Genomic DNA, 9,814 nt, shown 5'->3' with positions numbered 1-9,814 from the left:
TCGATCTGTCGCAGATCGGGAGCATAAATGAAGAAACAGTGTGATGCGATCTTCGTCGTACTGCTAGGTTCTTACGCTACGAGTCCTTTGGACAGCCACAGGCCACGCAAAAAATACGGCTCTCGATGAGTTGAATTCGTGCGCGCGCGCGCGCCGGCGCGTACGCCTAGGTGTATACTACTAGGCTGCCCACGAACACGTGCCATAAGAAAATCATATGATTCTTCAATTGGCACCAATAATTTCACGTTTCCAGAGCCGAGCCGATCGATCGAATTTGGTTATGTTTGTGGTGGACTCTTCTCGATCGGCGGTGCGGCCGCGCATATATAGAAGTAACATAACAGAACGGCGGCCGGCTCTAGGGTACCGACAGCCCGAATCGCCCGTCCGGGAAGGGGAGATGTTCGTCACATGCCGCGCACGCTACGTACGTCGCACACTTGCACGGCCGCGGACGAGACCGCAGAGGCGAGAGGTCCGCGGTTGTTGGCTACTCTTGCCCGCGGGCAAACCAAACTTTTACGTGTCTGTTGTCAAAAAAAAAAAACTTTTACGTGTCGCGCGCGCGTCCACGCTTGGTTTGGCCCCGCGAAACGGCCCGCCGTCGCCCCGGCGCCGCGCGCGGCGTGGTTGGGCAAAGGCGAGGGAACCATGCGCGCCTCTCGTGTTGGACGACGCACGGGTAAGCTAGCAGCGGTCGGGATCAGTCGGTCGGCCTATTCTCGGCACGGTGCGTTTGCCTCGGTTTTGGCGGATTCGGTGGGGTTGGCTTGCATTCTTTTCACGGTTACACTTCCTAGGCTCCACTGCGGTTCTCGAAGAAGAAGAAGCTGGACTGGACAGTGGACTATAGGATGCTCAATGTATATGGCAAAACCAGTCTATAAGAAGGACCCCAGCATCAGTAGTCCTTTACTATTTCATTTTTTTACAACGTGCAGCCCATAAGGTGGAGCCTACATTGGGCCTACTAACACATTAAAATAAAGGACACCCAACTGTCGAAGCCTCTTCTCCCACAATTCCCCCCATCTCGCGAGCGTCGCCAAATGCCCCGACAAATCGCTGCCTCCGACGCGCAGCCCTCATCCCCGCCGCCGGCGCGTCCCCGCACCTCTCCATCCACCCCCCGACGCGTCCCCGTACCTCTCTATCCTCATCCCCGCCGTCGCCCCGCCCTCTGTCGTGGGGACATGGGCCTCCGACGCTCCTCTACACCTTGCGAATGCCCGGGATGGCTAGGGCAGCGACCTCAATGGTGGCATGGATGGCTGGAGCGACGTCCTCAAGGCCGGGGCGGATTTATCTCCACCGAATCAGACTCGAGCTTCTTCTTCGTCTGATCTGCGTTGCCGTCCACGCGCAGCCTCGCCGAGGTGCGGACGCCCGGGACAACGACCTTGCCGGGGTATAGACGCCAGGATGGCAACCACGCTGGTCGCGCGAATGCTCGTGCCGTCAACCTCGCTGGGGCGCACGGATGCCAACGATGATGGGCTGGCGACGCGCGGTTGCCGATGACCATGGCGTTGTGGCACGCGGGCGCCGATGACGATGGCCGGGGCCGCACGGACGCCCAAGGGCCGGGGCGATGGCCTAGCGGAGACTCAGACGGAGCTGTTGGGCGCCACCACCAAATGCCGGGGTCGACGGAGTTGTTAGCTAGAACGGAGGGAGAACAGGAACAACAGAGAAAATAATTTTTTATTTCTTATGGGTAGTTCATAAGACTATGGATAGCTTTAGTTATAAACCGCTCTATTGTTGAGTACACAATGTTTCAGGTGGCTGGTAGAAAATATTTAATCCTATGAACTACCCTTATGGCTACATTGTGGTTGCTCCTGCTTGGTTCTAGTATCGACTCTGATAAGCCGATATTTGCTCAGTGCACCATGGCAGTGCTCTTACTGGTGTTCTTGTTCGTTTTCCTCACCTTCGAAAAGGATAGGCACAAGGCGAGGGAGCAAGAAGGGCCAAGCAGGACTACTGCTTGCGTATAGGGGGTCACTTTTGGCCGACAACGCTGCCAATTGAAACCATATTAATGCCCAGGAATTCGATGCTCTCGCGTCCCTGATCCCAAGCCACGGACATTAATCACCTCACACGCCACTGGACCATGTCCCGGAGGAGCAAATGTTCGCACCAAACCTTGAGGGATTAGTACCACTGACACTCGTACCAGAAAGGGCTAGCTAACGGATAGTAGCGGCGGCAAGAAAAGAGAAAATCCAACAGTGCAGAGTGGTTGAGCGGAACATGAAAGGTGGACTGGTTTGACCTTATTCAGCGTCCACGTCAGGTCTCTCGTGCTACTTGATTTTGACGCTTCAACCAAAAATTAGTTACACGAGAAATGCCTTGTCACCCTTCTAGAACGGCTCAAACCTGATAAACCTGTCTCCACCAACCAAACAGGTCATAACTTTTTTCTGCCTCTAGTTCTTTGTTAGCTTTTTAGAAGGATCCGATGTTTGCAACAAGGCAATACACATAGACAGGGTTCAAAATTTCGGGAATGGCCGAAAGAAAGATCCAAATAAAATTGTATTACACTGCTTTATTGTAAATATATTTACAATACTTCCTATTGTCTATGTTGCATATTGCCAACGGATGCTAGACCGAGTGGTCAAGCACTCTGGGTGTGACACCCTTGCGGCCTGTGTTCGATCTCCACGGGGCGAATTACAGTACCGGAGGTAAAAAAAAAAACCTCGTCTGCCCCGCGTTAACCAAAGCACAGGTTTGTGGCAATGGCCCACTCATAGGATAACGAGCCCCTGTGTGCGGGCGGGGTATGAGGTTTGGGGGTTTTCTCGGACTGGGTGAGGAGTCAACTACCTTAATGCGAGTGGTCGAGGGGGCGCATGCTATCCCCTGCAGTCCGAGTCTATGTTGCATATTCTTCTACTCAATTGATGTATAGTCTTAAATCATGATAATATTTTATCTAAATAAAAAGAGATTTTATAAAATCATACCTCTTGTTGAAGTCTCAAAAAAAATTGAAAAAAATTCAGGAATTTTAGTAATTTTGGGCGTACCAAAAAAATTCAGATACCAAAATAAAACACACACACACACACACACACACACACACACACACACACACACACACACATATATATATATATATATATATATATATATATATATATATATATATATATATATATATATATATATATATATATAGGTTTTTGTTAGTTATTGAGAGAAAGACTTGCGGTAAAGCTTAAGCAATAACGATGGATTCCAATGAATCAAAGATTAGCTGAAACAAGATAATACAATAATTTGCGTACAATATAGCCATTCTAGAAATTTCTTCTTTCGCCATTTTAGTAGTAGGATTTTATTTATTTCAAAGAAAATATACTTATTGCACGGGAAAGCTAGCTATGTTCTCTCATGCTGGAGTTGACACTGAAAGTGTGAAATGAAATACGCTCTGAGCTTCAGATAATCATTGCAACATCTCGTGGCAGTACATTCGCCTATACTTGTCTAATTTGGCACGAAATGATTGGAAAAAAGTAAGGGAAATGGACATTTTTTAATGAACATATGCAGGAGATGGATATATAGGCAGCTCTAGGTGCAGCTAGGGAGAGGGCTGAAAGGATCAAGATGTTCAAGAGAAGGGTAAATTGGACTAATTCTAAATTTCTTTGTAATAATTAAATCATATGGTTAGCCCAATTAACCCCTTATGCCTAAAAAGTATTTTTAATTGTTCTACCGCACAAAACTTGCAACCTAAGTTCCAATCCTACTCTAGCATGACAATTCTATCAATGTAAAGACAAGAATTGAATTACTCAAAATAAATACTCAAAGTAAATGCTCAAAGTAAATAGAGAAGGAGGAACGCGGCGATGTTTTGTCGAAGTATCAGAGAGTCGCCATTACCTACTAGTCCTCGTTGGAGCACCCGCACAGGGGTGTAGCTCTCCCCTTGATCCGCGCAAGGATTAAGTGCTCTCTACGAGTTGATTCTTCGATACTCCGTCGCGGTGAATCACCCACAACCGCTCACAACTTGAGTTGGGTCATCCACAAGCTCTCCGGATGATCACCAAGCTTCCAATCACCACCAAACCGTCTAGGTGATGGCGATCACCAAGAGTAACAAGCACGAACTCTCACTTGACCACGACAAGTCTAATGAGAACGGTGGATGCACACTTTGCTACTCTTGATCTTTACTAATGAGGGCTCTCTTTGGGATTCTCAAATCTCAATCGCCTCACTAGAACCTTGCTCATTTTGGACACTCTCTAAGGTGTTTCTCAGCTGTTGGAATAAGCAAAAGTACCTCCACACACGAGTGGAGGTTGTATTTATAACACCGGCTGAAAAACGAACCGTTATGTGCCTCTGCGGGGTGATCGGACGCTCCGGTCATGTTGACCGGACGCTCCGGTCAGTACACCCCGAACTCCATTGGTTAAGTATTGATCGGACCTAGACAGCGTCCAGTCATCACCGACCGGACACGTCCGGTCACGTTTTTCGCTCACTAGAACCTTACTGATGTCGACCGGACGCTGGACCAACAGCGTCCGGTCACTTTCTGAGCAGTGTCTGGTCAGTAGCCGGAACCTAATCAGCATTCGGTCACTTAACCTCTTAGCGTCCGGTCACTTCCAGACGCTTTCACCTTGGTCAAATGAACTGACCGGACCCTAAGCCAGCGTCCGGTCAAACCGGAGCCAGCGTCCGGTCAGTATTTGATCCTCCATTCACTTCCAACTCTCAATCATATATGAATGAAGTTTGCTCCATTGGATCAAAGGGCTGTTATGCAGCTACCTAGTGCTAGTTTTAATAAGTGTGCACCACACCTAACTCACTAGACTCACCTAGGTCAAGCTACCCGTTTATACCCCCCTTAATAGTACGACCAAAGGAAAAACAAAGTCCTAAACTACTCTAAATGTCTCTCCAACTCCAATCAACACTTAGAACTAGTCCATCATTAACCTTGCCATCCATCCTTTGAAAACCGAAACGATTTCCATCGTAGGGGCATAACAACCATAATTGCCCAATCGATCTCCATTACCGTGACCTAACTTAATTGCCTCTGCAAAACACACGTTATTCACAGTAATCACGTATTGTCATTAATCACCGAAACCCAACTAGGGGCCTAGATGCTTTCAATCTTCTCCTTTTTGGTGATTGATGACAATACTACCTCGAGTAGATGTTTTTAACATGCTTAGTTCATATAAGCTTTTGGCAATAAGAACAAAAGTGTTAGACAAGCTTATATGACCCAAGCCAACATGATGTACTCAAAAGATATGAAATAAGCATGAGTACAAGTAATGAAGCTCATTTGCATCGGAGTAAAACGCGGAAGCAGAGGCAAATGAGCATAGCACAAGTGATATGACATATAAACAATTCACAGTAGAGAGCACATATGTCATATATCATGATCACGTAGATATCACTATCACATAAATATAGTAGTAAACATGAATGCATAATGTATCACACACATAAAAACTCCAAATGTAATAGATAAGCTAATATAAGATAGACTCCCCCTAAATAGTTGCTCCCCCTAAGACTATCATACTCGAACCCTCTCCCCCTTTGGCTCCCCCTAAGACTATCACATAAATGTCGGTGGGGCTACAGTGGATGAGCCAGGCGCTGAGGTATGAGGAGCGAGCTGGAACTGGGTGCCATCATCATCTGATCCTGAGCTCTGAGCTGTCTGACCCTCTGTAGCTGGAAGTGATGCTGAAGCAGTCTAGGTCAAATTCAGGAACTGAAGCTGCTATAGGCTGTGCTGGTATAACTGAAGCAGACGGCTCTGATGATGCCACTAAGGAGGAGAGCGTCTCTATAGTCGCTTGTGATAGGTGCAGCTGTAGAAGGACCTAGAACATGTAGGTATGGAGGAGTGGGCTGCCCTGTCAACTCACTGAAGGAGGCACCAAGGCTCTTGGAGGCTGAAGTGTCTGACACTAGTAGCGACAATGTCTAAGCTGGTGTGAAGCCCGTCTGAAGAGGTGTGAACTATGAGGCTATCACTGGTGAAGCAAACCACTGGAACACCTGCTCTGTAGGTGAAGCATACTGTGCTGGTGGTTGTCCCTGACTCTAAAGCCCACTAGGCTGTAACGCTAGAGTCATCAAAGTGGTGACAGGTTGACCAATCTAGGGCGAAGGCTATGGTGGCGGGGCCCCAATTGCTATCACTACATGCTGCATGAATCCAAGAAGCTGTTGCTGCATGAGGATCTGCTGCTGATGCATGGCTTGCTGTTGTTGTTGTAGAGCCTATGTCTGCTACTGAATAGCTAGCTGCTGTCGTTGAAACTCATCCTGCTGAGTCTGGAAGTGAGCAAATGTAGCAGTTGTCTCCTGAGCCTGTCGTGTCTGGTCCTGCCTCATCCACTCAAGTATAGCAAGAAGAGCGGGGTCTGTCTACGGGGCAGGTGGCGCTGAACTAGAGCTACCGGCCTCAGCATCATGTCGTTGTGGAGGCATCTGAGGAATGGGCTGGTAGTCATCATCAGAACTATCACTGGGCTCACTCGTGACCATCCCCTCCTGCTGAGCAAGCTGCTCCTCCTATGTAGCTACAATATCCCTGATAATATCATCCTGCTGGGCTATAGTCTCTGGCACCTCTAGGCGACGGCGCGGCTAGCTAGGTGCCTGTGGTGTACTATGACGAATCATCTGAGACAGGTTATAAGTAGGGAACTCTGTCGTAGCACCACTATACTCAGCTAGCATCTCAGGCGACCTCACTATAACTGCCCTATGAATAAGGAATGTGATCCAGTGAGCATAGGGTAGCTACCTATGACCTCTAAAGCTCTCAGCTATAGTGTCATCCATCTCTGATAGAAGAAGATCCCAAATATCAAAAACTATCTGCTGTATCAGAGAGTTGAGAAGCCATAGCTGTATATGAGTCAATCCCTCTCTATATCCCATCCTCAGAACTAATGTCCTCCTCATGATAGCCTTAATCACGTGAGCAGTGGGAGTGAGATCACTGGGGTTCCTCCTTGACCCCTCACCAAAGGGCTCTGTGAAACAGTAACGAACCAAGTCCGTAGGGGGCACCATACCACCATGAGGGCGTTTGGGGGTGTGGTCTATCCATAGCAAACCTCATGAAGCCTGACTAGCTACTCCTGAAGCTTGAGTATCTCCCTAACCCTAGTACTCGTCAGCCGATAGTCTCTGTCTCTGAATACAAAGTGTATAAACCTATGCTGCGGGTCAATCTAGAGTGTAGCATAGAACTGTTGAACCCAAGATGGAACATATAGGCCTATCCATCCAATCAGATCTGTCAGCCCTGGTAAATAGGATAGATACTGGCGAATGTGCTCTCCAGCTACTGCTACTATAGACTCTATGTTGCACACCCTTTGTGATCTAAAAACTGCTCCACTGTTAAGATAGGCATTATAGAAATCCTCCTACAAGGGGGTATAGAATCCATCTGATGCTCTCTCATCCCTCCTGGGTGGAAACCACACCTCAAAGTCCATGAACCTCAGCTGCTGCACATGCTTGGCCGTGGCGGCCCTCAGGTCAAGATGGGTCACTAGAGGCGGACCCTGTGGTCTAGGTGGTGGATAAGAACCCCTCTGCTGAGTGTCTGGCCTCGGTGTAACTGGAGCATGGGTATGACCAGAGCGATGTAACTGGGGCTGAGGTGCCATCTCTGTCTCCTCGGCCTGCTCACCCTCCTGAGTCTGCTGTGCTGGCTATGCCTCCTGAGTTTGCTGTGCTGGCTATGCCTCCTAAGTCTGCTCTGCTGCCTGTAGCTGCTGCTGTGACTCCCCCTGAGGCTGACCCTCATCAATAGCAACATGTTGTCCTCCAATCATGAGAGTCCTAGCAGGACCACCATGAAGGCGCTCAACTCACTCAAGTGAAGCCCTCGCTTCTGGTGAAAGCTGATCTACAATCCAGACTCTACTGCGAGCACCTCCTCTCTCGACATGCTCTACGGCCTCTACAACTACGGTGGCTCTCGCTGTCTCTACATCTGGATACTTGTGCTTTCTTACTACCAACTTCTTTATCGCCTTGCCTTTTGGATCTACAGGCTGGCGAGGCGGGGGCCTCGGATCCTTGTCACCGGGACCACCTCTGACATTCTTTGTACGAGCCATCTGATGGATCTGAGAAGAATCAACTGCCACTGACAAAGATCAACTGTCACTTTCGAGGCTTGGCCTCGTTCTGTACTCGTGAGCTTGGCCCCAAGTTGACTGACAACTGCCACTAACACCTCAATGGAACCGACTCATTGGTGAAACGGTGAAATGGCAAGAAGAGGTACGAACGGGGAACCACTGGATCAGCGAGGCTAGGGTTCACTGGTTGGCGAGATGCGAAAGTCAAATGATGCAATGATGGCCCTAGAGCTTTATTATGGCAAAGGTGGCGCTAGGGCGGCACAGCATGGCGGCGCAGGGGCTCGACTGCGGCGGTGCGGGGAGCGGCAGCACTGGACAGCACAACACGGTGGTGCAGGGGCTCAACTGTGGCGGCGTAGGGAGCGGCGACGCTGGACGGCGCGATGGCATGGGAAACTACATGGGCTCACGACAGCTCGGGCAGGCGGTGCTAGGGAGCATGGGGAGGCGTGGGAAGCTATGGTGGCGCGGGTGCTTGGGTAGGCGTGGCTGAGCTTGCTGCACGACAGACGAGATTGCAGCGGCGCTGGTGTAGGGAACGGTGGTCCAACGATGTCGGCGCGGCATGGAGACGGAATAAGGAAAGGGTTCATGCGTGCGGTGATTGTAAAGAGGTCCCCCATGGGTTGAAATAGGAAACGGGAGAAAGAGTTCGAGATCCGCACGACTCCTATTGATCGGACGCTCCGGTGGCAGCGCCCGGACATTGCCACCCAGCGTTTGATCGACTCTAGAGAGGTCTAATTCCTCTGGAATCGCGATCGGACGTGTCCGATGGACACCGACCGGACGCAGCCAGAGTCCGGTCAATATAGCCTTCGTCTTCTCCACACGATCGGACTGCTGAAACGCCTTCTGATCGGACGCTGAAACGCAGAGTCCAGGTCACTCCTTCGTAGTAAGTTCACCTCCTATGAACTGATCGAACGCTGGACTCCAGAGTTCAGGTGCAGCGTCTGATCACTCTTTCTTCAGCAAATCTTCAAAGTCCTCCGTAGCTGCCTATTCTCAATCAAGTCCCAACTCGAATAAGATCCAAATAAACACCAATTAGGACTGATGTGAGTGACCTCTCTCAAACCCTCAAGTTTTTCAAAATATTTTGTCTTAGGCTATAATTCTTTTTAAGAAAATAGGCAATAAGAGGGCAATTTGAAGACAAACTGACAAAACAACATTCATGCATATGGAATGCAATACTTGTAAGTAAATCTAGTTGCTTGTCAAGTTTGATCCAAGGTTAAGCTTCTTCACACGCTTTTCGGCGGTTATCTTAATCATGTTAGACAAGCCCTATATGCATTACAAAACATTAAACATGTTGTATATTACAATGCAATGCAAGGGACAACACAAGCTTATTTTTTAGTAAGTTACTAAAATCAAGCACATTGAGCTCATTCCTACAATCTACAAAATGTTGCCTCATCTAGCGGTTTAGTGAAGATATCCGCCAATTGATCCTCGGTCCTTATACCTTCTAGTGATATATCATTCTTTGCAACATGATCTCTAAGAAAGTGATGGCGGATATCTAATGTGCTTTGTGCGAGAGTGTTGAACCAAATTATTTGCAAGTTTTACCGCACTTTCATTGTCGCACAAAAGATGTA

The sequence above is a fragment of the Miscanthus floridulus genome, chromosome 5 (genome assembly GCF_019320115.1).
Source record: "Miscanthus floridulus cultivar M001 chromosome 5, ASM1932011v1, whole genome shotgun sequence".
In the NCBI taxonomy this organism is placed as follows: Eukaryota; Viridiplantae; Streptophyta; class Magnoliopsida; order Poales; family Poaceae; genus Miscanthus; species Miscanthus floridulus.
This window is presented reverse-complemented; position numbering follows the sequence as displayed.